Below are 8842 nucleotides of genomic sequence, written 5' to 3' on the forward strand. Positions count from 1 at the left end.
TGTAGCCAAAGGGCTCTTTTTTACCGGCGTAATAGGCTACAACATGGGAAATAATTCCGAATCCTGGCAGGATAAGGATGTAGACCTCTGGATGGCCAAAAAATCAGAATAAGTGTTGATATAAAATTGGGTCTCCGCCTCCTGCGGGGTCAAAGAATGTGGTGTTTAGGTTTCGATCTGTTAGAAGCATTGTAATGCCAGCAGCGAGGACTGGTAGGGAGAGGAGAAGTAGGACTGCAGTAATTAGGACAGATCAGACGAATAGAGGGGTCTGGTATTGTGAGAGAGCAGGTGGTTTTATATTGATTGCTGTGGTAATAAAGTTGATTGCTCCAAGGATGGATGAGACACCTGCCAGGTGAAGGGAGAAGATAGCAAGGTCTACTGATGCGCCAGCGTGGGCTAGATTTCCTGCTAAGGGTGGGTATACTGTTCATCCTGTTCCGACTCCGGCTTCTACTGTAGAAGATGCTAGGAGAAGTAGGAAGGATGGGGGAAGTAGTCAGAAGCTCATGTTATTTATTCGTGGAAATGCTATGTCGGGGGCACCAATTATTAGAGGTACTAATCAGTTGCCAAATCCTCCGATCATAATAGGCATTACTATAAAGAAAATCATAACGAAGGCATGTGCGGTGACGATTACATTGTAAATTTGGTCATCGCCTAGAAGGGTGCCTGGCTGCCCTAGTTCTGCTCGAATGAGGAGACTAAGGGCTGTGCCGATTATACCAGCTCATGCACCAAAAATAAGGTAAAGTGTGCCGATATCTTTGTGGTTAGTGGAGAATAGTCAACGGTTGATGAAAGTCATAGGTAAGATGGCTGAGTGTAGAAGCGTTAGGCTGTAGTCCTTTTTACAGAGGTTTAATTCCTCTTCTTATCGATTCTGTAGTGAAATTCATGTTGAGTTGCAAGCTCATTGATGTGCATTAAACATGCGCCGGGATCTAGTAGGCAGAAGCCTGTTGGTTAGGGCATTTAGCTGTTAACTAAAATTTTATGGGATCAAAGCCCATCTGTCTAGGGGGAGGTTCTAGCTTAATTAAAGCATCTGAGTTGCATTCAGGAGATGCAGGTTAGTGTCCTGTGTACCTTAACAGAAACTAAGAGGGATTAGCTCTTGTTTAAGGCTTTGAAGGCCTTCGGTTTAAATAACCTAAGTTTCTAGGGGATTGCGAGTATTATGGGAGATAGTGGCAGGAGCATAATTGATAGGGAGGTAAAGGTTGTGGTTATGGTGTTAGTTGGTTTGTTAGTTTGTCACTGTTTTATGTAGTTGGTGAAGTTTGGGGGTAGTGTGATGGTTGCACAGTAGGCCAGTCGTAGGTAGAAGAAAAGTCCAAGTAAAGAGAGTAGGCTAATAGCTGTGGCTAATACTGTTAGTTCTTGTTTTGTGAGCTCTTGAATAATTAATCACTTGGGTAGGAATCCTGTTAGGGGAGGAAGACCTGCGAGGGAGAGAAGGGTGAGCATAAGGATTGTAGTGAGTGATGGGATTTTGGTTCATGTGGATATAACAGTGGATAGTTTTAGGGTATTGGTTGTGCTAAGGATGAGGAAGATGGCAGAAGTTGTTACGGTGTAGAGATAGAACGTAATTAAAGTTAGATTGGGGTTGTAGTTGAGAATAATGGTTATTCATCCTAGGTGTGTGATAGATGAGAAGGCTAAAATTTTGCGAGTTTGGGTCTGGTTAAGTCCTATTCAGCCACCTAGGGCAGCGGAAGCAATAGCTATTGAAGATAGGAGAGTTGGGTTGAGTGAAGGGGATGTAAGGTAGAATAGTGTGGTTGGTGGGAATTTTATGACTGTGGCCAGTAGGAGGCATGTTGTCATAGTTGAGCCTTGAAGAACTTCTGGAAATCAGAAATGAAATGGGACTAAGCCTAGTTTAATTGAGATTGCAATAGTTAGTAGTATGCATGATATGGGGTGGGTTAGTTGGGTGATGTCCCATTGGCCAGAGAATCATGCATTGGTCATGCTGGAGAATAGAAGTAGCGTGGATGCGGCTGCCTGGGTTAGAAAGTATTTAGTAGAGGCTTCAATGGCTCGTGGATGGTGGCTTTTAGAGATTAATGGGAGAATAGCTAAAGTGTTAATTTCTAAGCCGACCCATGCTATTATTCAGTGGCTACTTGAAATTGTGATTGAGGTTCCTAAGAGCAGGCTTATTGTGGAGATTAGTTTAGCTTGGGGGTTCATTAGTAAGGGAAGGAGTTAAACCATCATTTTCGGGGTATGGGCCCGATAGCTTAATTAGCTGACCTTACTAGAAAATAATATAGAGGGAGTATAGAGGATTTTGATTCCTTTAGCGTAGGTTCGATTCCTACTTTTCTAAAATTAGGAAATGAGAGGGCTGGTATACCTCTATATTTACTTTATCATAGTAACCCTTTTGGATTCAGGCACATTTCCTTGAGTGTCTTAGGTGGGGAGGTAGGCCTGCATAGGAGATAGGGAGGCTGGTATGCCATAGGCATAAGGCTAATGTTAGGGGTAAGAAGTTTTTTCAGAGCAAATGTATGAGTTGATCATATCGGAATCGAGGGTAAGAGGCGCGGATTCATAAGAATCCTGCGGAAAGGAGGAGGGTTTTTGTAGCTAGAGTAGGGGGAATGAGTTCTTGAGGGAGATTAAGTGAGCTAGGGTTTAGGAATAGAATGGTTGTGAGTGCGTTTATTAGTATAATGTTAGCATATTCGGCGAGAAAAAATAGGGCGAATGGCCCTGCGGCATATTCTACGTTGAACCCTGAGACTAGTTCAGATTCTCCTTCTGTCAGGTCAAATGGAGCACGGTTTGTTTCGGCAAGAGTTGTTTGCTGCCTGTGATGCTGCCTGCTGTTTCTGCCTGGTTTTGGCTACATGCTCTGATTTATCTCTGGTAGGAAATGTACAGGAGGGGATGTCTATAATTAGTCAGCCAGGGCCTCTGAGAGAGGGCTGTCAAACTCTGGTAGCCTCACTAAAAAAAGATGGCTTGATTGACTTGCCATTAAACTGTGTGTATGCAGCCCTCCTCAGAACTATTTCTGGTTTCTATTTAAGCATTCCAAGAGCAGTGGAAGTCCATTTACAGGAAATCAAATAGCAGACAATAGGGACCTATCTCAGCAGGAAAAAGCATAGGCTTTTATTTACAAGGAACTAATTCTTCCAAGCAAAGGGAAGCAGCAGACACAGCGACAGACTGTCACTTCCCCTCCCAAATGGCTGCTAAAAGGGATAGACATTGCACTCTGACAAAATGTTTACATATGACCCCTTCAATAGCCAAACTGACTGTTGTTTAGAGCCAGGAGTGAGCAATAAATAATGCCACTGACTTTCACCTTGCTGCAAAAACTTTCATCTTGGAGGACAGGAAACTCTTTTGGACACTCTTCACACCTTGAAAAAAATGCCTTTGCATAAGTTAGATGGCAATTGGAATGACCTTCAAGAGAGATGTTGATCCACAAGGGAACCTAGTCCAGAGACCATTTATTTTCATCCTTGCTCTGTCAAAGGATGAGACTTGAGGAGCATGTTCCTTTAATACCATGCTCAGTCAGCCTTTGCTTCTTCTCTTTGGAAGAGGAGGCTCTCAGGAAGAGGGTCGTGATTCATTTTGTGCCTGCTTCTAAGAGACTGTGGTGGAGAAAAACAAATTTCTATTTTTCTGCATTAATCTTTGCAAGCTGTTAAAATTGAGCAAGTGTAGATGATGGTCTTACTGACACTCCTACAGCTTTTGTAGCCTGTAAGTGCTCTTAACAGGCTGAGAAACTACTGGTTATTTTCTGCAGGCACTTGTCCTCTACCAAACCTTCAAATAAAAGCATTCCTACACCCACTGTTTCTTCTGAGTCCCTTTTCAACAGCTCTCTTGCCTGGAGCCTTTTATAGCCTGTGGTCTGTTTATGGGTTCAGCTTTATAGCCAGCCTAATTAGTTGCTGTGATAAGGATAATTAGGTAATTAGGATAATTTGGATAGCACAGTATGCGGCTCTTCAAACCTCTTTTCTGGAGAGCTTTGTCTGCCACAGCATAGTCAGTGACACTTGTCTGATCTAATGGAAAACAAAAAGCCCAAATATCTCTGAGCATGATTGATGGCAGAGAGTCAACATCCAAGCCAGAGAGCTGAGAGTAAGTAACTCTGAGACACACTTTGTGAGGGCTGAACTCACACAGTCACAGCTGAAAGACACACAACATGATAGCTTCCTCATATCTTGTGGGTTCCAAAAGCAGGATTCAAGATGCTCCATTCCTCACCTGCTGACTTTTGATGGACACAACGGTGAAGCACTTGTAAAAAATTATGAAGAAAGCATGAAATTCTCCTTTCTTTAGTATCTTCAAAATCACATGGAATGCTTTCCTGATAGATATGCTCCAGCCAAATACAAGTTACAAGCCACATCATATGAATGACTAGAAATTTTCTCGTTTCTCAGAGAGTGAGACTGCAAGTTCTTGAGCCTCTCTTCTCTGAATGCATGTGGCTCAATGGACTTTCCCTTGTAATCCCTTTTTCTCATTCCCTTTTCCCTTTAGTTCCTAATATTCGTATTGTAAGTATGGAAGTAGGAATGCCAGTGGGATCATAATTGCAAAGAGAGTACCTTAGGTAGAAAAGTTTGGAAGCATTTTCCCTTTCCTAATTGCAATTGCTAATTCCTAATTGCAATATCCCAAATTGTTTCAAGAGGTGAAGTGTCATCCAAAGATTATGGAGGACTGAAAGGCAAGACACAAACTGGGAATAAACAGGGAATTTGAAATGAACAATGTGAGAGACAATGGCTATTAAATAACCAATTGAATTTCCAGCATTCATTCGAAGGGAATAACTTATCAAACATTGGAGCCTAGGCTGAGGAGGAAGAAGATATAGGACCTGTTAAACATGATGCATGTTCATGGAGAAAGAAATGTGAAGGCTGATAACTATTGAAATAGTGCATGAAAAGAAATGATTCAGCATGGAGAAGAGCAGCCAGTCTGACCTCTGTTATTCGCTGATCTGAGCTGCTCCCAGAAACTTTTCCCTCTATGTCCATGCTGGAAACAGGAAAAAAAATGACCAAGGGAAGGGATGCTGGAGCACCATGTGGGTGCTCCCAGGGACAGGTACAAATGCAGGTGCAGAACACTCTGCACTCTGATGTGCAAGCCACATCTGGAGACAGAGTGGTGTGGAAGGTATCACAGCTGGGACCTGAGATAAGACTATGCAGCCCCTCAAGCACAGGCAGTTGGCCAGAGTTCAGTCCCAACAGCTGAGCTATAGAAAAGATCTGAAGTGAAACTGAAACACTAGGAAGTCTCCTGAGACCCTGCTATTCATATAATCCCAGGGCACAGAGAGAAAAAAGATTTCCTAGCAAATTGGTTTACTGAGGTTTTAAACTAGAGATGGAAAGGATCCAATCTATATAGGGAAACATGCAAGATTCCTGCCAAATACAGGCTGAGTTACAGCTATGGGCTGGAACTTCTCTAACCTGCAATACATTAGACTGGAGGGGTTCAGGCAATACTGGTGGGGTAGAAGTCTCTGGACTTGTGCATGAGACCAGGTCTTATACAAGTATCATTCCTGATGGAGAAAAACCTGCATTCCCTCTCCTGCCTGCACAGCAGATGAATCCAGGATTTCCTGGTTAGAGAGGACCAGGAGTTCTTCAATACAAGCAGAAATCTTAGAGCGAGGCTAACAGCCAAATCGATTCTTAACTTCTTCCAGTAGTCTCCTGGGTTTTTCGGAGTTATTAGTCTTTATAAATATATGCTGCAATTGACTGAACTGATTGCCCAAACATACATTGGCTGTTTCAGTGCCTGCAGGCTTTCCTAAACAAAAGACACGATCTGCTTCTGAACTGTAGTTCAGTGATTCATATTATATTTATGTTTTCAAATGAATGCCTCTAGTCCATTCTTTCCATTAAATCACTCTTGGCTTTTTCATATCACTGAGTCTTGCAACAGACCTTACTCACAGTCAGCATTAACTAGGGCTGCTCAGGACGTTTTTGCTGAAGTGATTTTTCCATAACAAGATGTCAATTAGAGTAAATATTTTTTTCCACAATAATCAGTAGTGATGATGACTTTTCTCAACAATATTTTTAGCTTTTTTTTTACATTTAAAAATGTTTATTTACTCTTCTCTGTTTTTAGTTATTTGTTGACATTCCTGTGTCATTCAGTCTTCCAACTGGCATGTCATAACCTATTGTAGAAGTGGTGTGACAGTTATATTTTGGGATGAAAAAGAATGATGTGTGTAGGGAGAGGAATCAAATGGGAAAGTGGACACAAACACACAGTGGATTTATCAAGTGAGATGATATATGACATATGAGACGGCACAGGATGTGACAGTTATGTTACAATACCTGCTGTAATAGCCATTATTTGAAGGATTTTTTTTTTTTAATAAATAGAGGCAGCTGCTACTTCACAATGATTGAAACATCCTGTCTTTTCTGGATTATGTCTCCTACTAGTGTTAGTATATCCTAGCATTTGGAATAAAAGAAGTACTCATAAATTGGATGAGCAGCTATTGTTTAAAATATTTTAACGTGATTCCCAGTGAAGACTAGAAGGGCTACATCTCAAGAAATGATGTAAAATAACATAATAAAAATAACATAAGAATAAATACATAAGGGAATACTTTTTCCCCCAAAAGGACATTTTTTCTGAGGGTGTAGAATAGAACATTCAGTGGATTTTTTCCACTCTGGCTCAGAATGAAAGATTTTCACATTTTGCACCAGTGAAAAATGCTAGTAGCAGTACCCCTACATAGAACTGCCATGTTCATATAGAAGTGCAATGTTTTGTTGCTCCTTGTTGTCCTGTTTATGCATCCAAGGGAGTGTTTCAGCTCCCAGACTGAAGTAGACCCGTTTTACTTAAGACTTGTCCCCAGTAACAGGCAGGACCTACTTCTTCCTTTAGTAGGTAGGGTTCTTTAGCCTTCTTTCTTTCAGGCTGGATGTTCCTTTCAAAATATATGTTATCAATATTCATGGATTTAAGTATTACTGTTATCCCTATAAATGTCCATTCTGTTTCTGAGTTTTCTGCCTCAGTGACATTGTCTGGCAACAAATTACACTATGAAAAATGCAATTAAAATGATAAGTATGTCCTTTTGCTGGCTTTGAATTTGTTTCACTGAATTGTCATTTGTTTGGTTGGGGTTTTTTACATTATGAGCCAAAGGGAGCCATATTTCCCTGTCTCTCTTCCCTGACACTTTTATTGCTCATACAGTTTATCATGTTCTACTTCTCTCCTTCTTGTAAAAATTACATTTAACTATCTCTTCTCAGAGACTTCTCTTCTAGTTCCTTTGTTATGTTCATTGCTATTCTTCAAGTTCTGTGGACAGAGGATGATTTTTGAGACAAGTAATCGGAAATGCACATTAGAACTGACAAGAGATTTGCTGTGTTTTCATCAGGATTAGAAAAATTATTTATGCTGGAACAACTTTTGGTGAAAGACTCATCCTTTTTTTTTTAATTTGGAACACCTGAAAAAGATCAATAGAGCTATATTTTATAATATAGGAAAAGTTCAAAAACATTACTATTTCATGTAGTAGATACATTATATCAATGTTTGCAATCAAGATTAAACACTCTCAGATGAAAACAAAATAGTTTTGGGGAATTTAAGTAAAAATTTTTCTGGACAATACTTTTGGGATAAAAGTTATACACTCAAACTTCTTGTCCATATCACATTCATCTCAGCAAGTCCAGCAAACACCTTGGTATTGAGACAGTCTACTGTACAGCAACTAAATGCTATTAACTTCTCAGGAAAAAATGAGAGATCTTGGTCTTTCAGACATTTCAGGCAATGCAACTGATGTGTGGGCACATGTGTCATGAATTGCAGGAACAAATCAAGGCCCTAAAGCTGTGAAGCATCTAGTGTTCAAAGCTCCTACTAGTTTTGGAAGGAGGTAATTTTGTCCAGCTCACAGCAACATTTGACCCAAATTGGCTATTTTAGGAGGTCAGAAAACCCTTGCCAAGCTGATCTCCTTAAGCTGTCAAACCAGTGGGGTTCTCCAGGTGTTATTAATGTTGAAAGCTTTTTGCTTGGACTAGCATGGAGAGATAGGGATGTCTCCTGGGAAGTTAAAAGGCTGCTTTGCACATAATAAAAGATGCTTTAATACCGTCCCATGGAGATTCATCTTGTTTCTAATCTATCAAAACTAACTTGTGCCTCAGGGGCCTTTGGACCATTGCCCAATTTGCCTTGCCCATTTCTCATAAAAAAAACCCAGGAAAGTTTGGCAGCATCATCATTTCATGAATGAAGCAGATTGATGTAAACAACATTGTAAGTTTAATGGGGTCTATACTTGCAAGCATTAGTCCCACTCTGACCCCATACTCTAGACTCCTGCTGACCTGGGGGTTAGGCTCGTCTGAAGATAACATGAGTTCCTACACCAGTCCCCAGATTTATTCAAGCTTGTGTTGACTTTCAGCCTGTCTGCCTAAAATATACAAGAGGAAGGACAGATTGCTTTCTGCATCAAGTGCTGTCTAAAGGAAGTGTCTGCTGAGTTTTTGGTTCTGGGCCAAATTTCCTGCTGTCTAGCATTAGGGCTTTGGCAAGGCAGTCTGGGCCCTGTCACAAAGAGAATCTATAAAAAAGGTTTTTCCCTGTCATCACACATAATTAAGGACAACATTTTAATCAGGCTGCTCCCACTTAATTGCAGTGCTTTGCGTTAGCTACCCTGGTCCTGCTGTTTTAAATAGATCCAGTGCATTTGTCAGACTGGGTCAAGTTGGGAAGATGA

At 40.8% G+C, this 8842-nt stretch overlaps 1 pseudogene; it reads right to left on the reverse strand.

Moving 5' to 3' along the window:
• Nucleotides 1-1148: 1148 nt before the first annotated feature.
• On the reverse strand, nt 1149-2234 carry LOC115307668 (annotated as a pseudogene).
• Nucleotides 2235-8842: the final 6608 nt, after the last annotated feature.

Source organism: Manacus vitellinus, unplaced genomic scaffold (genome assembly GCF_001715985.3).
Source record: "Manacus vitellinus isolate BGI_N305 unplaced genomic scaffold, ASM171598v3 ctg7180002428220_pilon, whole genome shotgun sequence".
Taxonomy (NCBI): Eukaryota; Metazoa; Chordata; class Aves; order Passeriformes; family Pipridae; genus Manacus; species Manacus vitellinus.